Source organism: Megascapheus bottae, chromosome 14 (assembly GCF_031878675.1).
Source record: "Megascapheus bottae isolate mThoBot1 chromosome 14, mThoBot2.hap1, whole genome shotgun sequence".
In the NCBI taxonomy this organism is placed as follows: domain Eukaryota; kingdom Metazoa; phylum Chordata; class Mammalia; order Rodentia; family Geomyidae; genus Megascapheus; species Megascapheus bottae.
In genome coordinates this window covers 32,644,414-32,670,031 of record NC_143522.1, presented here as the reverse complement: position 1 = coordinate 32,670,031, position 25,618 = coordinate 32,644,414, and the positions used below count along the sequence as shown (strand labels likewise).

At 46.7% G+C, this 25,618-nt stretch overlaps 2 pseudogenes; both read left to right on the top strand.

The window, feature by feature from the left end:
• Positions 1-17,796: 17,796 nt before the first annotated feature.
• Positions 17,797-18,338, top strand: LOC150054997 (immunoglobulin heavy variable 3-74 pseudogene; annotated as a pseudogene).
• A 6,271-nt stretch (positions 18,339-24,609) lies between these two features.
• Positions 24,610-25,145, top strand: LOC150054996 (immunoglobulin heavy variable 3-23 pseudogene; annotated as a pseudogene).
• The last annotated feature ends 473 nt before the right edge of the window (positions 25,146-25,618 follow it).

The following is a 25,618-nucleotide window of genomic DNA, read 5'->3' as shown; positions in this document are numbered from 1 at the left end:
GTAGATGAGACTTCTGTGTTGATCATTGTAAAACAATGAAGGGCGGAATGTAACATTTTTACAAAAAAAGGAATCCTTAATATCCTAGAAAAAATCTAGTTGTCCTTCTAAATATAAAGAAAACCATATTTGTACCTAATATAATACAGTGACGTCTTGATATTTATCTGTCCTAATCAGCAACTGTATTAGTAAAGTAATAACTAAATAAATGAGGAGACATGCACTGAACCTTGTGTGAGGCCCTGCTGACTTCTACCTGCCAACAGGTCAAGTGTGTTTACTCCACAGAGTCCAGGGATGCCCCCCCCCCCTGCACCATGGTTATGAGGACAGGGGAGGATCTTCTCAGGACAAGCGTGAACACTTCTGAGGTTTGTGATTATTTCAGGTCCTGAGAAGATTTTCAAAAATTTAAATGGAATGGTACAGTTTTTCGGCCTCTATTGATTCAAACCTAATTATTAATTGTTTATGTTTTTAGATTGTCAGCAATTCCAAAATTATTTATTGTTATTATAAATGTGATGCACAGAGGAGTTAAAAGTGCATGAGATAGATATAGAGTACATTACATTCTGGACAATGTGAAACATTCCCTGGCTCTCTCCCGGTTTCTCCCTCCCATCCCCACCCATAAGTGGCACATGTCATTGTCACCACCGGGTCCAGTGAGGACACTGCCGCCCACTTCTGTACAGCACCAAGCTTCACTGTGTGCAGTCACTGTGAACCATTGTCTAATGAAGCTAATTCTCATAGTGCACCTCACAGGCACCCGCCATGCTGCTGGAGAGATGGTGTTTCTGGGGTTCAGAGACTTGGACAGCGCTGTGCTGGTGGACAGAGGAGGATGTTTTCTGAGGTTTTGAGAGTGGGACAGCGCCATGCTGTGGAAGAAGTGACATCGATTGTGGCTTCTGAATGTCTGAGCCTTGTCTTGAGGCTGCTGTAGGATCAGTCATGGAGGACGGGCCCTGTGCTGAGGAGAAGATGTTCTGTAGCCATGGATGACATGATCTGCCAGCAGTGTGTTCACACACAGTGAGACCAAAGCAGGAATTCTCAGGAAAGGAACCCAAAGTCACAAGGAGCATGTGCTCTATCATATAAAATAGTGTTTATCAAAATAAAGTCAGACACACTAACTGATTTTAATTAGGAATACACACACACATGATCTTGTCCTTCTGTGCCCATAAATTTCACCAGTTGACTTATTTTCCAGTCATCTGCTAACTGAAGGTCATAGTCTCTGTGGAGGAAGGACAGGAAGAAGAAAAAACAGAGGAAGGGTTACAGAGTGTGACAGGAAACAGGTCAGGAAGAAATGTGTTCACTGCTTGGCTCTGCTGGGGGAGGGGAGCTTCCTAATGCTCCATACTTACCAAATCACTTTCTACCGAGGAAGACTTTATTGTACAGGTTGCATTTAGAAAAGTTATTCCAAATGCACAATACATATCACAATACATTATTGGGTAATAAATACCCAATAATGACAAAATCTAGAAAGACACCTATACTGTGATGAATGATGCGATCCACCATAAATCAACTGTGTGAACCCTGACTCTCTTGGTGTCGTGTGAGAATGAAGTCAAGTGCAGCAGAGCCTCTCATGGTCTCAGCACAGGAAGGAGGCTCTGCATCCTCTCCAGATGACCACCATTCTCCCGGAACCACAGCAGGACCTGATGACCTCGACTTGATGTGTGCAGGACCAGGATTAGGGGTGAATTTAACACCATGGGAAATCCAGCAGATGTGGACAAACTTTCATAACTATTATACAATTTGCTTGTTTACAAGGAGATATCATACTTATTGTACATAAAGATTATTTTTTACTTCATAAATGTTGAGCAGAATGGTCACCAGGCACAATGGCACAGTGAGAGGACGTGTGTATCCCCTCTGCACCCACACAAGTCTCCAAGTTCTCCACTCCTGCCTCAGGCTCCCATGGAGATGCAGCTACAGTGAGAACCACAGCACAAGGTCAAGGTGTCATGATTGACTGAAGGTGGCCATGGTCACCAAACTCCCCCAGCACAGTCACCTCTGCTCTGGAGCTCCATCTCTGAGACTCCTGCCCCACAGCTGGCTTTATAGCAGAGGCCATGCAAATGGGACGTCCCTCTGCTCGTGAAAACCAGCCAGCCCTGCCCTGAAGCTCTGTGAGCTGGAGTCCATCCAGTGACTGACACACACCACTCACCATGGAGCTGGGCCTGCGCTGGGTTTTCCTGGTGGCTATGATCAAAGGTGATTGATGGGGAAGCAGAGACCCTGAGTGTGTGAGTGGAGCTGGTGGAGGAAGAGTGGTGAGTGTGAGCATGCCTGACCAGGATTGTCTGTGTTTGCAGGTGTCCAGTGTGAGGTGCAGCTGGTGGAGTCTGGGGGAGGCTTGGTGCAGCCTGGGGGGTCCCTGAGACTCTCCTGTGCAGCCTCCGGATTCACCTTCAGTAGTTACTGGATGAACTGGATCCGCCAGTCTCCAGAGAAAGGCCTTGAATGGGTTGCAGGAATTAATGGAAATGGTGGTAGCACCTACTATGCAGAGTCTGTTAAGGGCCGCTTCATCATCTCCAGAGACAACAATAAAAACACGCTGCATCTGCAAATGAACAGCCTGAGAACAGAGGACTCCGCCCTGTATTACTGTGCAAGAGACACAGTGAGAGGAGCTGAGTGGCAGCCCAGACACAAACTTCTAAGCAGGGCTCAGGGCCAGCAGGGGGCGCTGGGCCCTGATCAGCTGCAGGGGTGAGGAGGAGATGTCTCCTGGTGCCTGGCTCCTCCACATCTCCCCAGCTTCCCAGGACCCTCCACATCTGTGTCTCTACTCACCTGGGCTGTCACTGAACACACAGAAATCTGCTTCCCTCCTCATGGAAACACTGCACTCCTGACCACAGGAGTCAAGCACAGGGCTCACTCTTAAGGGCTGAGGTGACTCTGCCTGGTCTCCATAGTCCGGTCCTGAGGAGGCTCAGGGTCCCTGGTGAGTTCTTCCCTCACATTCAGGACAGGCTCTCAGGGGTTTCCCAGATGAGGACAGACTGAACTCTGGCTGTGAAAAGCTGGGGAGGGTCCAGCCCTGACTCAGGGATGCTCACATCCTGGCAGGCCCCAGGCTCCCCTCCTCCTCCTCTGGATAGGCCCATCAGACACAGGCCTGGTCCAGCTGTCTTCTTGCAGCAGATTCATTTTCTCACTGGACAATACTAATTTTCACACCCCCTTTCCTGTTTGTTCAACCAGAAAATGCAGCTTCTGACGCAGTGCACCCCACCACACCACCTGACAGCTCGTCCTGAGGAGGAGATGTGGCTTGTCCTCCTGTAGAAAGTAGGAAGGGACTGCTCGGGCTTCACTGTCCATGCCCTGCCCTTGTCCTCCTGCAAGGATGAACCAGGAAATGAAAATGGACATGTGACAAGAATGAGAGAACACAATGTGAAGTGGAGATAGAGCTGATTGGCTCTGCACAGACTGTCATGGCGTCACCCAACCCTCCCATCATGTAGGAGGCAGGAAGATGGGCTGATGGATGGTGAGGTCTATGACAGTGTCCAGGGGTCCGTGAGTCGTGACCTCAGGTTGAGTCACCTACAAAAGAGTCCTGGTGCAGGAAGGTCAATTCCCAGGTGGTCCTCCGTCCCTGAGCCCCAGGTCCTCTGTCCTCCCTCCCTGTGGTTCTCTGCCATCTTCTCTTTTTTCTCTCAAGGTTAAAATTACTATGGAGATCCTTCTTCACCTCACCCCATCATGAGAGGAAAAGTAGCGTGTTTCTGGTTAGGCACATTGGCATGTAAATCACCTGGTCTCAGCAGTTTTGCCTCCATTACCAAACCCCAATCTACCACTTCACTCTCAAGATCTCTTGTAAATCAAGCAAATGCTCAACTCATGGAGGCTTTTCTTTTTTTTACCTGGGTCCTGGGGATTGGACTCTGGGCCTAGGCATTGTCCCTGAGCTCCTCTGCTCAAGGCTAGTGCTCTCCACTTGAGCCACAGCACCACTTCTGGTTCACTGATGGCTCATTGGAGATTAGAGTCGTGAAGACCTTCAGGCCTGGGTTGGCTTTGTCCTGCGATCCTGAGATCGCAGCCTCCTGTATATCTAGGTTTGCAAGCATGAGTCACTGGTGCCAAGTAACTTTTCCATTCTTCACTCACCCTCATGTCTATTTGAAGACACTGCAGATCACATTTCTAGCAGGAAACATTTAATGGAGCTGTGTGAGCCTCTTCTGTCCTGTAAAGGCCCTGCCGATCAGATGGGTTTTGACCCCGGGGTGTGGGATGGTGGATTCACAGCAAAGGTGATGCTGACAGAGACAGGAGGAGCAGCTGTGACCACTGCACCTTAGAGATGGTGGCCTGCTTGTGTGGTTTCTAAAGATGCTTCCTTCTGAGTGGCTGTAGTTCAACTGTTCGTTCGTTTATATTCATGAAATGAACTTAAAATTAAAATACTCTATGATCAAAATTACAGAACAAAATTTTAGTACACATATACACATTGTGAGGCCAGTGCAAAAATAAAGCTAATTATCATGAATTAAATATAATATACTCAAGAACTCATGTAATTCATCATCTTATATGGTTAAATCGTGTACATAAAAATAGATAGAGACAGGGAGTATATATATATATGTGTGTGTGTGTGTGTATATACACATGTTGGGGCCTAGCCTACATCTCTGAGGCCTGATTCTGGCTCAGCTGCAATTAAAGGGCTTTGTCCAGGCATTCGGTCTTTTGCATACCTCTCTTAAGGCATCTCTGTGTACGTGACTCGATTGAACCCCCCGCAGTTTCGCAGGTCTCCCAGCAGCTCAAGTATCGCGCGCTTTCCTGCACCTGTCCTGCCCAGTACCTGAAAGCCCCACCCAGACCCTTAGTGGTAGCACAGAGGCCCTTTTCCTATTGGCTAGCTTCCCAGTGCCCACCTTCTCCTACCCTAACACTATATAACTAATTGTCTGAGGCAATAAAGAGAGGAGAGCATCTGAGAGATCAGTAGAGATCAGCAGAGAGATCTGATGCGCTTTCATGGTTAACACTGCTTCTGACTCAGCGTGGTTTTTTCTTCCCCGGTGATCGGGGGAGGGCTAGGTCTTCGACACTTACCATCTCACTCGGCTCCCGGGGGACTACAGGCTGGCCCTGTGTGTCCCTCCCCGTTCCCGTGTTGCTGCCCCAGAGAGGAGCAACATACACACACATTATGTACCCTCCCTACACAGTGAACTCTCATGGCTACTTCCACAGTGGGTGTCAGATCACCTGATATTTGCTGACTTGGAAAATAGACACACACAACTCGTTGTTGTGATCTACACAATCTGAGAGCACACTGCTTGTCTGGAAGTTTATCTTCACACTAATGTGAAGACATTTCATTGGCACAAGTGTTCAGAGACTCTTGAGCAGGCCCTGTTGATTTCCCTTGGGGCAGGAGGCTATGGGGGGCCCTGGGTGAGTGGGGGGCCATGGACTGGCTCAAGCAGAAGTGTCCACCTGTGTGGGAGAGTGGGGATGGTGATCAGCCTGAGTTCTCAACGCTAGGGAAGGCAGGTCAGGCTCGGGATGGGAAACAAGTCTTCTGTACCAATAGGACGATGGCTTTGTCCTGCTTAGGAACCCAGGAGTTGGCTCAGGAGCTGCCTTCCTCAGACCCCTGAGGAGTCCAGGAGGAGGCGGTGGCTCTGTGGAGATGCCTCGCAGGGCTGTCCAATAGGACAGCAGGACGCAGGAAGCAGATGATCTGCCAGAGTGTTCTGAATGAACCCTTATGTCAGGGATGTTAACATGACTAACATGGCTGTGTTGGTTACCATCTGAAAATTCAGTGGAGAGCAGGTGCACTCCAGGTCCAGAGTTCAAGTCAGCATTTGAGGAAATTTAGTATTTAATCAAGGAACATGGCGATGAAGAAAGGTAGTTATGTACGGTGAACTCCATCACTGCTCAGTTATCACAGTCATTCTAACTGGTGAGAGCAGTATTGTGTGGTGTGGTGTTTAGTCTTTTGTTAGACTAGAGTTCTCACTTTATGGTTCTTGTGTCTGTTGGGCTGGCACCATGCCTCTAGAGACTCATCTCTAGTTCTGCTATTGCCTGGTTATGATGAAGATGACATCTAGAAAAATGTCTTAGCTCTGCTCAAACTAATTGTCCAGAGTGAAGCTGCATGAGGAGATCACTAAGATTACACACATGGTCCATTACTCTAGACTGTTGGGGGCCAAATAACACCATGTCTAATAACTTTCTGCTGAGGCTTGTAGTAGGGATAAAACACGTGGACCTCTTTGTCCTGTCCAACTTGTATACTGATAGGCTCCTTCACCCAATATAAGGAGGAGGGATTTGGGGAATAGAGAGAGGGATCTTCCTGCCTTGATGAAGCTGTGTGGCGAGTCTGCTTGTGCTCCGGGGAAGGAAGGCTGAGTGCGGAAGGACAGTGGGTCTCTCCTCTCGTGGCTTGGCCTAGGCGGGGTGTGTTTTTCCCCATCCCTCCTACTAGTGGCGAGGGACTGGGGACGAAGGACCCCGACATACTGGCGCCCAATGTGGGGCATAAAAGAGGCATTAAAGGGGCACAAAAGCAGCACAAAAGGGCACGAGAGTGCTTAAAAAGAAAAACTAAAAACTTCTCCCAAAGCTAAGGCTAAAGAAAAAACTGAAAACCAGAAAAACCTGAAAAAACCCATAAAGAAGGCAACCCCAAAAGAAGCTGGAGCTGTGTCAAAGCGGACAGGCAAGCACAGCAGAAGCAGCTAGGTGTTTTAATAGTAAATGATTGTAACAGAGTATTCCCAGATCACCTCCAAAGCGCAGGTCACTTCGGGCATGGTAGGGAGGAACCTCGCGGCAGTCTCTGGCCAGAGCAGTGTAAGGGCGAGGATATTTTAGAATAGAACCAAATGGGTTCACACTGGAACGACCGCGAATGTGTGTGTGAAAGGAGTTTTGATTAAAAAAAAAAAAAACAGCCAGAATGATGGGTTCAGATGTTTCTAAGAACTGAATGGTGAGAGTTACAAAAAGATTTACTTAAAGCTAATAGTAGTACACTAAAAGAAGCCACAGTTGAGGCTTATGTGGATATGATAGCAAAGTAAGTCCTTGGTTTTAAAGGAAGGGCTTCTTAATGTGCCACAATGGGATCTACATAAATTAGATTTGGAGAAAGCACTGAAACAGAGAGACCTCCCCCGAGGAACATTTCCTATGTGACAACTTACTCAGGAGTGCTTACTTTCACCCAAAGAAACAGCTTAAGAACAAGTGAGAAGAAGCCCAGAGACGCTTGGAAAATACTTGAGAGAGAAAGAATTAAGTGGTAGTGATTTAGAAAGCCAGTGCTCGGGTTCAGAAGGGTTGAAAACAGGCTAAAGCTTTTTAGGGTCCCTGGCAAAATATAGAGACAACACCACTGAGTCAGCTTGAAGAAGTTACAGAAAATGGATCTTTGCTCATAACCCCCCTAAAATGAAGGGACCAGAGTCATTTTTGAACAGTAGTTTAAAGCAAAAAGGGGGAGATTGGAAGACTCTCCAGGATAGACTTGCTATAGCTGTTTTTACTTTAAACTTTCTAGCTCTTGATGCTGAAGGACGTTCTGCAGGAGATGGACATTTTAATCCTTCTAGAAGTCATAGAGCTTTAGTATTGTGGAAAGATATTCTCTCTGGAAACTGGAAAGGACCAGACCCTGTCCTCATGTGGGGGCGAGGAAGAGTTTGTGTTTTTCCACAGGATGCTGACAGTCCCATTTGGGTGCCGGAGAGACGGATACATCAGACGGTGGAGACTCCTCGGAAGCAGGTTGGTCAAGATGAAGACTCTTCTACGAGTGCAGTTCCCCGAGTGGATCCATGTGGCAGTGACGACCCTATCAACGTCGCCTTGAGGATCACGATCACGCTGCTGGGACCTGCACAGTCTTGGCCACTTCCTCTAACCAATACTTCTTCAGTATTTCCAGTTCTTCCATTGCTTTGCTATGATACAGTTTGCTTGGGTGATAGTCTTTGTTTTTCTATTGGTTTCAATCTCTATTAGTAATGTTGTTTTCTTAGTTAATGTTGGAATGCTTCCGTGTTTTCTCTGGCTATTGTAGTCAGAGCCCCTCAGTATATACCAGTGCCTGTACAGGCAGAGGAGAATGCTTTCCAGCTCATCAGTAAAAGAGACTTTGGTATTTTCCTGACCGTGGTGGTGGCCATTGCCACATCTGTAGCTGCCGTTACTGCCACGAGGATTGCCCTTGCCAGTGTAGTGTCTACGGAGATGCTTTGAATACTGCGCTGTAGATCTCAGAAGCCATTGATCAGCATGTGAGGACTGGAATTGTTAAGCTTGATCAATGAATTGATTTATTGTAAGAACAATTGAATATTCTGGAGCCGGTGATGAGCACCTTTTGTGTATCTGCTTGTTCCAGATTTTGCTTGATGGAACTCCATATAACATTTTCAGTTGAGCGATTAATCTGTCTAATGTTTAGTTTGACAACTTGATGATTTCTCTATGTACACAAATAATTATTGTTAATCAGATACATGTTGAACTTTAGGTGACTGGTTATCTTTACTAGAGACTATTTTAGGACTTGATCAAAGATGGGCAGGATTGATCAGTTTGGATTTGTTTTTATGCGCTGTAATTGTAATATATCTACTATTGCTTGCCTAAAATAATACAAAGCCAATGCCAAAAATGAATGCTAATGCGACAGGCGTTTGCTCCCATGGAAGTAGGTGCATCCCCTCAAGTCTGGTTTGCTTAAATGGACGGCTGGTAGTCAAAGACAGGAAAGTTCCAGCTATTAGCCTAAGACAGGAGCCAAGTAAAAAGGACTTTGTGATCCCATGTCGGGTAAGAAGACTAATGAGCTTGGTGACAACTAAGACAGGCACAGCCGATCTAATATGGTGGTAGCCCCACATATCCTAAGTTTTGTCTTTTTTAAGATAAAAACAGGGGACTAGACGTCTTGTTTTTAAAGTAATTTACATCACTGATAAAAATCTATAGCATTTTCCAGAGGTTTGGGCACCTCTGTTCCTTGGAAAATATCTTTTGACATTGTCAACACATTTTAATTTTCTTTTCTTTCGATGAAGTTAACTTCTTTTGAAATCTGCATATATTTATAACCAGATATATGACCTGTAAATTCTCACTCTGAATCTATGTCCTGTCCTTTCACTTTGTTCATTCTCCTCTCGTCTGTGCAGAGCTCATGAGTTAATGAACTCTTGCTAGTGCATTCTGCATTCTTTTTCAAGCTTTGAAGATTCTGGAATGGAAGTTATTGCCTCAGATACCATCACGAACCTTTTCCCTGTTTTTTCTTTACCAGTTTTAAAGATTCAACTCTTATATGAAAATCACTGATATATTTGGAGTTATTTTATAATATGATGAGACTAGAGTCCAAATATCATTCACTCGACTCCAGGAGAGGAGAGAGAACTTATGATAAGAGATGTTAAAGGACACTGTTACAAAGGGGAAAGTGACAAACCCAGGAAAACTGGAACTGCAGCTGGTCCTGGACCTGGAACTAAACATAGTGACTGGCATGGATTTGTGATGTGTATGATGAACGTTATTCTTGCCCCCAAGACACCAGTCCAGGTGCAGCTGCAGGAATCTAGACCTGGCCTGGTGAAGCCCCACAGACCCTGTCCATCTCCTACTCTGCCTCTGTCTCTACAGCCAGCTATGCTGTGAACTGAGTCCCACAACCTCCAGGAATGGCCCAGAGTGGCTGGGTGGGATCTGCAGTGGAGGAAGCACAGAGTGAATAGAACCCAGCGCTTGAATCCTGGAAGACAAGGAGATTCTGGGCCTGAGCAGCTGGGACATGAGGACACAGCCCTGTGAGACTGGGAGTGAAACTCAGGGATGCAGAGGCCAAGGCTGGGGTGCTCAGCTCCAGCAGGGGGCGCCCGGAACCCGCCCAGCACAGGGCTCCCAGGCTGGGAGCTGGACAGGGCCTGGACTTCACTCTCTGGGGTGCAGACCCCTCCCCCTTCTCCTGCACAGAAGGGATGCAGAGGCCTTTCCTGTCTCCACATCCCATGGTCTTTCTCTTCATAAGTCAAGCTTGGCTGCCCTTTCCTATCCCAGTGCAGGCTTCCCACAGTAACAATGAAGGCTAGGATTTCAATTAGTCTTCCTTCATAACGACACTAAATATCACACTTAAAAGCATGGAGCTGCAGGTGTGAGCCCTCCCCACCCTCCCTCTATTCCCAGGCCTCTCTGCCCTTCTTGGTCCACTCAGCTCCAGCCCTGGCATCACTTCACTTTGTGTGTGGTAGTCAGGCCCTGGGCATGGGTCTAGACTAGAATGGCTGCTCTTGCCATAGACACAGAATGAAGACTCAGGCAGGCACTGCACAGACTTTGACACCTGGTCATCAGCTCTGTCTGTGTGGTCTGATGAGTGGGACGCAGTCTTTACAGAGGCCAGCACTGCCTCCATCTGGAAGAGAGCTACTCACATGCTGACATCCCCGGCACACTGACACGTGGAAGAAGTGGGCTGGGTGACCTGCTGTGTGTCTATCTCATTGAATGTAATTATTAAAATCACAGATGCACAGAATCTCATCACCATTGCCTACCAAGAACTAAATATTGAAGATGAGCACTCATCACGAGTGAACGTCAGTTTCTATAAATTACTGCATTGAAGATATGTGTTCATGCCTGTCCTGCTAGGTATTCAGGATGGTGACATATAGAGGATGGTGGTTTAATGACAGCCAAACTGAACAGTTTGTAAGTTTTCATCCCCGCATCCCCAGCCAGAAGCCATGCTGGAGTGTGAGGTGCAATCTCTCTTCAGCAGAGCACACAGTGTGGAGTGCAGGATTCAAGAAGCTCCTGACTCAGGACAAGGAGGTGGATGTGCAGGGATTGTTCTGTGCAGATGAGTCAGAGCCAGGGCGCAGAGGCTGAGTCACTGATCTCAGCATTCTCCACTGTGACATGTCATGGAGGGGGAGCAGATGTCTTTGTGTAAGAAAGGATGAGATCACACAGGTGTTGCCTGGCTCCACTGTGGAATAAGGACGGCAATGCATCAGTGGAGAAAATATGGGACCCTATTGTTCTGGGATTGAAAACTCACACGTGCAGTCCTGCTGACCCCACAACGTTTGCCACATCAGACTGGAAATGGCGTGAGGTGTCCACATTGCTGACCTCACACTGTGGATGGAGCTGGACTCTGCTTCTCCACGACTTACCGGATCTCAGCCCAGTCCCTCCATCCCAAGGAGAAGCCTCCACAAGCAGCCTGGACTGCACCCCAACATGTACACAGTTCCCAGAGTCTGTATAGGATCTGGTGTTTGATCCAGCACCTAGCAACCCATTGTGCAGACCCCACCTCTGAGCCCTGTGTCAGCTCTGGGCTGTGAGGACAGCACCTGGCCCCTCTGTGGGTCCAGAAAGAACCTTCCATGCTTAAGGGGGCAGTGCTGGCTGCAGGGACCTGGAGCCTCTGGAGAGAGACTGAGCCGATTCTGCATGGAACCCACGGGAATCCCAGATGCTGGAGAACAGAAAACCTCAGTGCAGGCCCTGCCCAGGGCAGGGGCTGTCATCACATTTACCTGTGTTCTTCTGACCAAAGCAGTCACTACTCAGAAGGGTTGGTGTGGATCCTGCAGAGTAGAGACGCAGGATGGGGATGGACCTGCAGTCTTGACTTTGCCCACACCCATCCTATGAAGGGCTGACAGGAGCAGGCCTGAGCCCCACTGCCTGCACACACAGTGGTCTGCTGTGATCTGCATGAGGAAGGATGAAGCCTAAAGGAGGCAAGAGTGACCTCTCCACATCCCCAGCTCCACTGGCTTCTTTCAATCCCTGCCTTACTGCAGAGAAGAATCCTTGTGCAGGCATTGCTTGTTTGTGGTCTCTGTGCAGAAAGAACAGCCTGGTTATTGAGGACAATTCACTGCTCCAAGAGAGGAGCTGAGTCCATGCAGGGCAGAGCCATTGGCTTGTCTGGGGATTCCTGAGGAAATGCCCTGTGAGCAAAGACAGGGCCTCCCTGCAGGGCAGGTGGACTCCAGGACTCAGGACCCACCCAGCTCAGCTGCAGAGCTGGACCTGGTGCAGAGGCCTGGGCTGAGTGTGAGGCAGGGCTGGCTGTGCTCAGAGGGAGGTGAGGATATTGAGCACATCAACCACAAACACTGGGAAAACTTGAGGACCTGTGGACAAATACTGAAAGAATCTGCACATTCATTACATTATCACAGCTTATTTGAGAAAGGTTTGGGGAGTATTTCTTCACAAATTTTGGATATTTTTTCCTTATTCAGCATACCCTATTATGGCCTCTGATTGTGTTTCATTCACTTCCCTTTTATTTTTGACATATTGCCTAAGGAATAATTAATTTGTCTGTCTTTTCTAAGGAACTTAGTTTTTATTTCTTTGAATGCCATGAGCACTAGACAAAGTTCTGTTTTGTGAACATGGGAATGAGATTCCCCCATATTTAAAGCACTCATTCCTGAGAGAGGCTGGGAAACCCTGAGTTCTTCACCAACCAGCTCCCCTGGCTCCCATCTTCAGTGTGGTCACAGCAGACAGCCCATGAGAGGGCATGCCACAGTCCCTCTTCCTTCTCACCTGCTTCCAGCCTTGAGCTGACTATGTGACCCTGCCTCATGAATGTGCAAATAAGCAGCTCTGAGGTGGGCAATATAGACAGGGCTCTTTCCCTCCGCAGCCTGCAGCCAGCTCTCCTGTCAAGCTCACCAGAGCCCAGAGCCCAGCATGGACCTGAGCTGGAGCTTCCTCTTCTTGAGGGCAGCAGCTACAGGTGAGCCACTGTCCAGGACCAGGCCTCGGAGGGTCCAGACCCTAACTAGAGATTTCACGTCCTCCCTCTCTTCTCCAGTGTCCACTCCCAGGTCCAGCTGGAGCAGCCTGGGTCTGAAGTGAAGAGGCCTGGAGACTCAGCCAAGTTGTCCTGCAGGACTTCTGGATTCACCTTTACAGACTACTATATGAGCTGGGTGAAGCAGAAGTCAGGACAGGGCCTTGAGTGGATTGGAAGGATTGACCCTGAAGATGGTGAAACTAAATACTCTCAGAAGTTCCAGGGCAAGGTCACCTTGACTGCAGACCCCTCCTCCAGCACAGCCCACATGGAGCTGAGCAGGCTAATGGCCGAGGACTCGGCCGTGTATTACTGTGTGAGACCCAGTGTGCACACCCACATCCTGAGTGTGTCACAAACCCTGAGGGAAGACAACTGCCCAGGGCTGTGAGGAGAAGGTGATTCCCCTGAGTGCCTGCTTACAACATGGAGATGATTAACAGAACCAAGGCTGCAGACCTGAGTCCGTTCTCAGTGTGTGGGAAAAGTTCTGTGTCTGTCACCATTCTCAGGAAATGCAGATATTAAGGGGAGTTTACAGTTAGTAAACTAGTGAAATCATTACCCAGTTAATACTCATGTGACCATGTTGTCCAATCAACTACTCCTATGTCTTCAGTGTCTTTAGTATAAAAGCTTCCTGGAGCTTCAAACCTTAAATAAACCTAGAGCCCCCAAAATTGAATCTCCCAGAAAACATATCCTCAAAGAATCAACATCGCCATTCAAAAAGGGCTAAGTACTTTAAGAGAGACTTCTCTGAAGAAGAAATAAGAATAGCCAATAGACACATGAATGTTTGCTCAACATCTCTGGCCATAAAGGAAGCATAAATCAAAACATCCATGAGATTCCTTCTCACTCCAGCTCAATAGCTATGTGCATATGACCATACAGGGTGATACTAAACAAAACTGCAGGATATGATGACAAGAGCTTTATCTTTGTGGTTTATTTTATCATACTACATTAATTTATTTCTTTTCTCTTTTTTTATCCCCGGATGATTTATTCCCTGGTGTTAATGGGTCTGATTTTGGTATCTGGCTCCTTTCATACCTGCTTCTTTCATATATGTTATTTGTTTATTTTAATAAGGGAAGGGAATGGGAAAACAAGAGGAGGAGACAAAGCGCAGGTGAACCAATGCAACAGTGATATTCACTAGACAATATGTTGAAAATGAACTTTAACAAAAATGCATAAGGAGTAGGGAACTTAGAAGAAAAACATTGGCAGGGGTAATAATGTTTGAGAAGTAATGTACTCACTAAATTATGAACATAAATGTACCCCTCTATATATCAGCCTGACAATAAAAATTTAAGAAAAACATGATGCTAGAACTTGTCTAGGATCCTTTCTTCATCAAGAAGGTCAAGTATATTCTGTTAATGATTATGTTTACAGAGAGTATCTCAATTGTTCATTCATTTTTTACAGTTATTTATTTTTGTATATTGATCCAGACATACATATCTGAAATGAAATCCATTTAATCGTGGTTTACAGTCCTAGGCTAAGTGGTGAAAATATGTTAGCAAGTGTTTTATTGAGGATTTTGCCTTGATGTTCCTATTAAAGTCTGGTCTATAATTCTCATTATGTTTTCTCTCTTTTGGGGGGATGAGCACAATGCAGGCTCCATGGAACATTCAGCAATATTCTTTCCTTTCTCTTTCATGAGAAGATGAAAAGTCTTGTCTAATTCACCCATGTATTCTTTAAATTCCTTCACATCTTGGGCTTCTCTGTGAAGGGAGGGCCCCAATCTCCCTCTCAATATTATTGCTTGTTCCACAGATATTCAATCTTTTACTTCCTGTTCCCTCTACTAGAGTGATTGTTGTTATTTATGAGTGCATCAATTCCATTATTTTTCCAATTTCTTGGAGAATGGTTTTGGAATTATTCCTATACAATCTTTTGAATTTTGCTTTCTTTTGTTATGATGCCTCCACTACAGCTTCTGGGTTTTTTTAGTCACTTCCATTTTCATTGTAGATAGATATGTGGACGAAAGACAAATCAATTTTATCTGTCTTTTCAAAGGACTGCTAGTTTTTTCACTGATTATTTTTGTCTAAATTCTTCACTCGTTAATTCATTCACTTGTACCCCATTCTTTTTTTTATTCTTCTTTGGTCTAATTGAACATCTTCTGGTTTCTCAAGGACTTTGAGGTAAATCATTAGGACAAAAATTTGAAACCTCTCAGTTTGGAAGTTGTGTATGCTCATAGTTCAGAATTTTCCTCTTAAAACTCCATTTAATATATTGTAGTAGCTTTGGAATGTTAGCTTTTCATTTTCATTGCATTATTGTTACATTTTTATTTCCTCTCTTATTTCTTCTATGGTCAAGTTAAAAATGCCATAGTGTGCTGTTCACACTATGAACAGGAAGGAAGGAAGGAAGGAAGGAAGGAAGGAAGGAAGGAAGGAAGGAAGGAAGGAAGGAAGGAAAGAAGGAAGGAAGGAAGGAAGGAGCGAGCTTGGGACGTAGAGAAGAATGGAGATAAGACTATGTTCAAAAAAGGAGGCCAAAACCAAGTAAATATATCAAATTTCTTATTTCTTAGATTCTGAGTTTTCTCACCTCACACTGGAACAACGTTAAAAGAGTAAAGCCAAAGAACTCACCTAGATAGAGACCCAGTTCTTTGATGAACATTGATGAAATCCTGGGCAATGGGAGACAAGGTGTCCAGTGAGGACACTGTGGCATGGCCTCCCCTCTGTCGTCCACTTCTGTACAGCACCATGCTTCACTGTGTGCAGTCACTGTGAACCATTATCTAATGAAGCTAACTCTCAGAGTGCACCTCACAGGCATCCCGCCATGCTGGTGGAGAGATGGCATTTCTGGGGTTCTGAGACTTGAACAGCACTGTGCTGGTGGAGAGGTGATGAGGTTTTCTGAGGTTTTGACAGTGGGACAGCGCCATGCTGTGGAAGAAGTGACATCGATTGTGTCTTCTGAATGTCTGAGCCTTGTCTTGAGGCTGCTGTAGGATCAGTCATGGAGGACGGGCCCTGTGCTGAGGAGAAGATGTTCTGTAGCCATGGATGACATGATCTGCCAGCAGTGTATTCACACCCAGTGAGACCAAAGGAGGAATTCTCAGGAAAGGAACCCAAAGTCACAGGATCATGTGCTCTATCATATAAAATAGTGTTTATCAAATGACCTCCAGGAACTGGAAATGAAAGGTTGTCCCCTCGTTGTTATTTCTTTTCATTTCTTCTTGTACTTGTTTGTTTCACAGCCCCTGAATGTGTAATGGGGAAACAGATATGGATGGTGAAAGGGTAAACAAACACAGCGAAGTTTTCACTATGTTGAAAATTAACTATTGTTCTGTGGGGGACAGGTAAGGAAAGTGGGAGAGAGCTATGCAAGGGGTGACATTGTCTAAAAAGAAAAGGACTCGTCACCTGACTTGTGCCATTCTCACCGCCCTAAACATACACTTTATAATAACAATTTCAAGAGTGTTACAGAAACCTGTTGGATGATAGCCAAATATTAAAAGTAGAGCAAGTGATGAGCCGCCTGTCTCCACATTGAGCTCACACTCCAAGCCAAGGGGAGACTGGAGTTGGACTTGGAGACAGAAATTCACAGGTTCACGGTCAGCCAGAGAACAGAGAGGCTTTGTGACATTGCCTTGTTCAGAATTTTTCAGTCTAGAAACCATTTTTCATAGTTTGTTGTCAGGTACTTTGGGGTGTTTTCTCAAAGTGATTATAAAGTGTCAAAAATAAAGTAGAACACACCAAGTGAGTATAATTAGGAATACACATACACATGTGATCTTGTAGTTCTGTGTACACAAATTTCACCAGGTGACTTGTTTCCCAGTCATCTGCTAACTGAAGCTCAAGGGCCCTGTGGAGGGAGGACAGGAAGAGGTCAAAGCAGAAGACAGATTACAGACCCTGAAGGAAACAGGTCAGGAAGAAATGTGTTCACTGCTTGGCTGTGCTGGGGGAGGGGAAGCTTTCCTATGTGTTCACACATACCAAGTTAACACCAAATGATGAAGACTTTATGTACATGTTGACACTTAGACTAGTGATTACAAATACACAGTACAGATGCTAATGCTAGAGATATTAAAAATAGGTAAATGAGAAAAAATAAGAACGACCCCTAAAGCTTGATAAATGCTGTGATCAACCAAAATCACCTGCTTGACCCATGAGTCTCCTAGAGTCTTGTCAGAATGAAGTCGAGTGCAACACAGCCTCACATGGTCTCAGCACAGGAAGGAGGCTCTGCATCCTCTCCAGATGACCACCATTCTCCTGGAACCACACCAGGACCTGATGACCTCGACTTGATGTGTGCAGGACCAGGATCAGGGGAGAATTTAACAGCGTGGGAAATCCAGAAAGTGTGGAGAAGCTTTCATAATTGTATTACATTTTTCCACATGTACAAGGAGATAGCTATAACGTTGTATTTCAAGTGTTGTATAAATTCATAAATGTTAAGCAGAATGCTCACCAGGCACAATGGCACAGTGAGAGGACATGTTTATCCCCTCTGCACCCACACAAGTCTCAAAGTTCTCCACTCCTGCCTCAGGCTCCCATGGAGATGCAGCTACAGTGAGAACCACAGCACAAGGTCAAGGTGTCATGATTGACTGAAGGTGACCATTGTCACCAAACTCCCCCAGCACAGTCACCTCTGCTCTGGAGCTCCATCTCTGAGACTCCTGCCCCACAGCTGGCTTTATAGCAGAGGCCATGCAAATGGGACGTCCCTCTGCTCATGAAAACCAGCCAGCCCTGCCCTGAAGCTCTGTGAGCTGGAGTCCATCCAGTGACTGACACACACCACTCACCATGGAGCTGGGCCTGCGCTGGGTTTTCCTGGTGGCTGTGTTCAAAGGTGACTGATGGGGAAGCAGAGACCCTGAGTGTGTGAGTGGAGCTGGTGGAGGAAGAGTGGTGAGTGTGAGCATGCCTGACCAGGATTGTCTGTGTTTGCAGGTGTCCAGTGTGAGGTGCAGCTGGTGGAGTCTGGGGGAGGCTTGGTGCAGCCTGGGGGGTCCCTGAGACTCTCCTGTGCAGCCTCCGGATTCACCTTTAGTGATTATTGGATGGACTGGATCTGCCAGGCTCCAGGGAAGGGGCTGGAATGGATTTCAAGTATTAAATATGATGGTAGTAGCACAAATTACGCAGACTCCGTGAAGGGCCGCTTCACCACATCCAGGGACAACGGCAAGAGCACACTTTACCTGCAGATGAGCAGCCTGAGAGTGGAGGACACAGCCATCTATTCCTGCGCTAGACACAGTGCAGGAAGTGCAGTGCAGGCCCAGACACAAACCTCCCTGCAGGGGCGCTCGGGACCAGCAGGGGGCGCTCGGCACAGCTTGTAGCCAGGTCAGCCTGGGAGCAGAGCAGAGCTGAGCCAGGCCTGGGCTCCTGGTGTCTGTGCTGCCTCTGGGCCCAGCAGGGGTCACAGGATTCCTCCCTCACTTATCACCTGCATCTCCTGTGATGGCTCTCATCTTGACAGGTGACTATTAAAAATGACACAGTGTCACTTGGGAAGCAATCATGTCTCTCAGTGGTCACCAGTGTTGGATCCTGAGGACATCAGGGGATCTGGTGATTCCATGAGACTCAGGGCAAAGATTCCAGGATTCACAGACCTGGAGTTCTTTTCCGTAACAAGAGGGAAAAGTCCTGGCCTGGTGATCAAGGTGCTTTTGGAGGCATAATCTTTTGAGAGTCCCATCTCACTCAATAATGTGGATGTGCTGACCACTGCCTGTGATTTCAGCTGCATATAAAGTAAGTTTAAAACAATTTGGTACTTGCTCAGGGGAAAACAAACAAAAATCAGAAAAATACCCACATCAGAAAACATGAAGGAATGACTAAAATGACAAGTGTATACCAGAACAAATGAGACCAGGCCATCCTGAATAAAACATGAACAGAGAGAAAGAGGGGGGGGGGAGAGAGAGAGAGAGAGAGAGAGAGAGAGAGAGAGAGAGAGAGAGAGAGAGAGAGAGAGAGAGAGAGAATGAGAGAGAGATGGAAGGAGAGAGAGAGACAGGGATGGAAGGACAGAGAGAGAAGGATGGAAGGAGAGAGAGAGATGGAAGAAGAGAGAGAGACAGGGATGGAAGGAGAGAGAGAGGGATGGAAGGAGAGAGAGAGGGAGGGATGGAAGGAGAGAGAGAGGGAGGGATGGAAGGAGAGAGAGAGAGAAGGAGAGAGAGATGGAAGGAGAGAGAGAGACAGGGATGGAAGGACACAGAGAGTAGGATGGAAGGAGAGAGAGAGATGGAAGAAGAGAGAGACAGGGATGGAAGGAGAGAGAGAGGGATGGAAGGAGAGAGAGAGGGAGGGATGGAAGGAGAGAGAGAGGGAGGGATGGAAGGAGAGAGAGAGGAAGGGATGGAAGGAGAGAGAGAGGGAGGGATGGAAGGAGAGAGAGAGAGAGAGAGAGAGAGAGAGAGAGAGAGAGAGAAGGAGGGAGGTGTTAAGGAGCTCACTGAACATTCCAGGTGTTCAATCTACCCCCTGCTGGTAGAACAGTGCACCACCGTGATTTTCATTTGAACTAAGAGAATTATTGTCATGGTTTTATTGTCCTACTCAGTGATGCTTGTTTTCATAAGCTCCTTTCTCTTTCTTCAACAGCCAAGCTATAAGAAAATGAGTCCACCATTCACCTAGAGCTCAGCTTACACTGCCCTAGGAAAAGATTGTGGAACTCCTCAGTCCACAGTGAACAGGACTTTTTGCTGTCGTCCAGTGACCCTAGGAGTTTGGGGCAGGACTGGCCTGACAACCTACCCTGTGCTTGTAGAACTTCTCTTGCTGTGCTCATCTGTCCTGGCGTTTCTCCCACCAGTGACAGATGCAGGAGTCCTGTGGATGGAGGCTCTCTCTGGCTTTGTGAGCACAGTCCCTGTGCTCATTCATGGACACTGTCACTATACAAGGGAATCGTGGGGCAGGAGGGGCTGTCCAGGGAACCCTCAATCTGTCCAGCTGTCCTCCTAGTTCCTGACCCCTCCCATGATACCAAATAATCCTTGTTCATTTCTCCATGAAGTCCTGATCAGAAAAGACCTCGTCTCATGTTTTCAATAAGAACTTGTGTGTGAACTACACAGACTTTAGGAAGATGAGTTCCAGTGTTTGAAATTTTAAACAGACAATTTTTGTGAATATGGCGTCAAATCATTCCTCTCACCAGGACACATCCATTCCTGAGTCCATGCAGAGAGGATATGACCGCATCTGAGGAGAAAACTCCAGGTCAGGAGGCTCTGGATCCCATAGCATAAGCTGAGCACTGTAGATGAGATGAACAAGTGTATTAGTAAAGTAATAACTACATAAATGAGGGGACATGCACTGAACCTTGTGTGAGGCTCTGCTGACTTCTACCGGCCAGCAGGTCAGGTGTGTTTACTCCACAGAGTCCAGGGATGGCCCCCACTCTGCACCAGGGTTATGTGGACAGGGGAGGACAAGCGTGAACACTTCTATGCTGTGATAATTTGGAGTATTGATAAGATTTTTCCAAAATTTCTTCAGAATGGGGCATTTTTTCCCACATCTACAGATACAAACTTCATTACTAAATGTACATGTAGTTAGATTGGCAGCATTTCCAAAAGTATTTGTTGCTATTAAAAATGTGATGCAAACTGGAGTTACAAGTGCACGAGATGGATATACAATACATTACTTTCTGGACAATGTGAACCCTTCCCTGGCTCTCTCCCAGTTTCTCCCTCCCATCCCCACCCATAAGTGGCACATGTCATTGTCAACACCATGTCCAGTGAGGACACTGCGGCATGGCTTCCCCTCTGCCATCCACTTCTGTACAGCACCATGCTTCACTGTGGACAGTCACTGTGAACCATTGTCTAATGAAGCTAATTCTCAGTGTGCACCTCACAGGCACCCCGCCATGCTGCTGGAGAGATGGTGTTTCTGAGGTTCAGAGACTTGGACAGCGCTGTGCTGGTGGACAGGGGAGGACGTTTTCTGAGGTTTGAGACTGGAACAGCGCCAAGCTGTGGAAGAAGTGAGATCGATTATGGCTTCTGAATGTCTGAGCCTTGTCTTGAGGCTGCTGTAGGATCAGTCATGGAGGACGGGCCCTGTGCTGAGGAGAAGATGTTTCTGTAGCCATGGATGACATGATCTGCCAGCAGTGTGTTCACACACAGTGAGACCAAAGGAGGAATTCTCAGGAAAGGAACCCAAAGTCACAAGGACCATGTGCTCTACCGTATAAAATAGTGGTTATCAAATGACCTCCAGGAACTGGAAACAAGATGGTTTCCCTCATTCTTGTTTTATTTTATTTTATTTTCCACATACTAATTTGTTTATCTGCCTTTGGGTGAATAATGGGAGCTATATAAATGCTTGGTGAAAGAGTGAACAAACACAGCAGTGGTCTTCACTGGACACTATGTAGAAAATTGTCTACACAAGGTGTGTGGGGATAGGAAAGCAGAATAGGAGAGAGCTGTGCAAGGGGTGACAAACCCACCTCCCTACCTTGTCTTACTCAAACATCTGGTTGCTGTAAATTTGTCGTCTTTGCCTTTAAAAGCCCTGTAAAAAAATTTTTTAGAAGTTTACAGAGTTTTATTGTGCGCCTAGCATGGAGAATCCTACTGACAGGTCAGGGCCGTCTCTAAGATGTGAGTGAGTGAGCGACCCCGCCTAATCTTTTTTTTTTCTTTTTCTTTTTCTTTTTTTATTGTAATTAGTAAAAGGGTTACATGATATTTGCCAGATAGAAGGTGCATTACTTCACATACATTGATACCCTTTCACATGTCTTGGTACCCATTTCCCTCCCCCCCACACCCCCCACCCGTCTTGGTCTTCCCCCCTTCCCTATCAAATTTCAAATATCCAAATACAAATAAATTCAATATATCAGATAACAAAGTGAGATACTATAACAATATAAGATAACCAAGGGACAGCAAAGGAGATGAGAGACAACATAGTACATTAAGGACAACAATCATTCATTATATGGCTTTTGTTTCAATATCCTAGAGGTCCTTTCAATTAGCTTCATACTATATGGCCTTATGTATCAAGATTTTGCTCTATTGCAGATCTCTGCTAGTAGAGCCCAAGGTTTCTACTGATTATGACGAATGAGGGAAACCATTCAGCCTAAGTTCCCTTGAGTCTGGCTTACTTCACTTAATATGATTTTTTCTAAGTCTTTCCATTTCCTAACAAATGGGGCGATGTCATTCTTTCTGACAGCAGCATAGAATTCCATTGTGTACAAATACCACAACTTGTTGATCCACTCATCAACTGAGGGACATCTAGGTTGGTTCCATATCTTTGCTATGGTGAATAGTGCTGCAATGAACATTGTTGTGCTAGTGGATTTAGTATGTCCTTGTTTCTGGGTGGTTGGGTAAATGCCAAGTAGTGGAATTGCTGGGTCATAGGGGAGTTCTATGTTTAGCCTTTTGAGGCACTGCCACACTGCTTTCCATAGTGATTGAATGAGTTTGCACTCCCACCAGCAGTGTAATAGTGATCCCTCCTGGCCACATCCCCTCCAGCATCTGTTGTCATTCGTTTTCCTGATCCTGGCCATTCTAGCTGGAGTGAGGTGGAATCTTAGACTTGTTTTGATTTGCATTTCTTTTATGACCAGAGATGTTGAGCATTTCTTCATGTGTCTATAGGCCATTTTTGTTTCATCTTCAGAGAAGACTCTCTTTAAGTCTTTGGCCCATTTTTAATGGGATGTTTGTTACTTTGGAGGTTAGTTTTGGAGTGATTCAATTTTTTGAGCTGTTGATATATTTTAGATATGAAAGCCCTGTAAAACTTTATCTCGGGACTTCCTCCTAAGCTTCGCTGTGTTGGGGTGTAAGACGAGGCCTGAGCTGCAGCCTCCCTGAATAAAGCCTTCCTTGTGCATTTCCTAAGGTCTGAATCTCTGTGGTCTTCTTGGTGGTCATCTGGCAACTTGGGCATTACAGTTGGGGGCTCATCCAGGAAACCCCAGAAACCATCGAGACCCCTGAGAACCTCGAGACCCCAGACTCCGAAGGTAAGGAAACAGCGCTGTTGATTTGTCTCGTCCTGTCATCTGTCTGTTCCTTTCACTCTCGCCTTGAGGACAGCCGCTCCCACTCATGTTTCTCAAAGGGATTGCTGAAGCGGATGTGCTTGTACGGCAACCCTGCAGGGACTGGGAGATGTCCCAGACCCTCCGCTCGCAGAAGGGGGCCCCTGGAGACCTTCGCAGCACTCGTAAGGCACAAGTCAGTCTGATTTTTGACCGGCACTGACCGGGAAGGTCTCCTAACCGAGACTCAACTGGCCCACCTTGATCTTGGGTCTGCTCCTTCTGTTTCTTCAGGAAGTCAGCAGACCAACTTGGGAGATCTCCATCTAAGTCTTTTAAGACTCAGGCCCGTGTGTATTGTATTTTCTGTTTTGTTGGAATTGTCTAACCCCTTGTCATTTTGTGGACTGAGCGACTGACGAGACTGATAGCCATGGGCAATGTCCCATCCAGCCCCCTGGACTTGTCTCTAGCTCACTGGAAGGAGGTTAAGGAAACCAAAAACTCCTGCCTTCCTGAAAGCAGTTTTTGGAGGTAGGATGGCTTTGGCCAGCTGGCTGCCAAGAAGGGAAGTATCCACAGGAGAAGCATGCCCTGAGAGTTTTCAGGGCCCTGAGGTGTCTTCCTCATTCTGACTGCTGCCAGACATGCCATCAAAATTTGGCAGTACTTAAAGGTATCTGCTTTTGTCTTTTTTGTTAGGTGTTTTTTGTCTTGTCCGTTTTTTTATTTTTTTTCAAAATTGGTAGCAGTCCTAAATATGGATTCTTGTGATTTTTGAACATATCTGAGTCTCAGGCCCGGTATGGCTTCTCCCTCGTGGTTGCAGTTGTAACAAGCCCTGGAAAAATAAATTTCAGCTAAATGGCCTTGTCAGAAAGCTTAGTTTTAAAACTTGGTTGCCGGGGCGGGGAGTTTGGCCTAGTGGTAGAGTGCTTGCCTAGCAGCAGAGCCTCACATGGTCTCAGCACAGGAAGGTTTTGCATCCTCTCCAGATGACCACCATTCTCCTGGAACCACAACAGGACCTGATGACCTCGACTTGATGTGTGCAGGACCAGGATCAGGGGAGAATTTAACACCATGGGAAATCCAGAAAGTGTGGAGAAGCTTTCATAATTGTATTACATTTTGCTCATTTACAAGTAGAAACCATTCATCTTGTACTTCATGTTTATTTTTTTATTCATAAATGTTGAGCAGAATCCTCACCAAGCACAATGGCACAGTGAGAGGACATGTTTATCCCCTCTGCACTCCACACAAGTCTCAAAGTTCTCCACTCCTGCTCCCATGGGGATGAAGCTGTAGTGAGAACCACAGCACAAGGTCAAGGTGTCATAATGGACTGAAGGTGACCATTGTCACCAAACTCCCCCAGCACAGTCACCTCTGCTCTGGAGCTCCATCTCTGAGACTCCTGCCCCACAGCTGGCTTTATAGCAGAGGCCATGCAAATGGGACGTCCCTCTGCTCATGAAAACCAGCCAGCCCTGCCCTGAAGCTCTGTGAGCTGGAGTCCATCCAGTGACTGACACACACCACTCACCATGGAGCTGGGCCTGCGCTGGGTTTTCCTGGTGGCTGTGTTCAAAGGTGATTGATGGGGAAGCAGAGCCCCTGAGTGTGTGAGTGGAGCTGGTGGAGGAAGAGTGGTGAGTGTGAGCATGCCTGACCAGGATTGTCTGTGTTTGCAGGTGTCCAGAGTGAGGTGCAGCTGGTGGAGTCTGGGGGAGGCTTGGTGCAGCCTGGGGGGTCCCTGAGACTCTCCTGTGTAGCCTCTGGATTCAACATTGGAAGTTACCCAATGAGCTGGATCCGCCAGGCTCCAGGGAAGGGGCTGGAGTGGATTTCATACATCTATGGTAGTAGCACAAACTATGCAGACTCCGTGAAGGGCCGCTTTACCACCTCCACAGACAACGGCAAGAACACACTTTACCTGCAGATGAGCAGCCTGAGAGTGGAGGACACAGCCATCTATTACTGTGCTAGAGACACAGTGCAGGAAGTGCAGTGCAGGCCCAGACACAAACCTCCCTGCAGGGGCGCTCGGGACCAGCAGGGGGCGCACGGCACACACTGATTCTTGGTCAGCCTGGGAGCAGAGCAGAACATTCAGGGCTGACCCCTCTCTGCCAGCTCTGCCTCTCCACATGACCTGAAGTCTTCCCAGACGGCTCTCTAGCTTGTCACCCGTACTCTTTTTCCTTGTCTGCAAATGTAGATTGCTTGGTCTTTCATTTCTATGTATTAGTTTCAGTTTAGGATGAATTCTTGAATGGACATGACACAGCACAACAGCTGGGCAGGTGTCAAGTTGTTGAGGTCACTAAGGTCAACTCTGAGGAGGTTAAGGACCTTCTCAGTCATTTCCTCTCAGACTCCTGAGGAGATAGTGAACACCGTGGGTAGATGAGTCATAGAAACTCGTGTAGAAGACAGCAGGAATGTTTGCCAAAGCCAAAGACTCCATGCCACTGGGGAATTCAAATCCCACCATTCCTCACACAGAGCACAGGAGTCCAGCCTGGCTTTGATCCCATGGTCTCCTTTCCC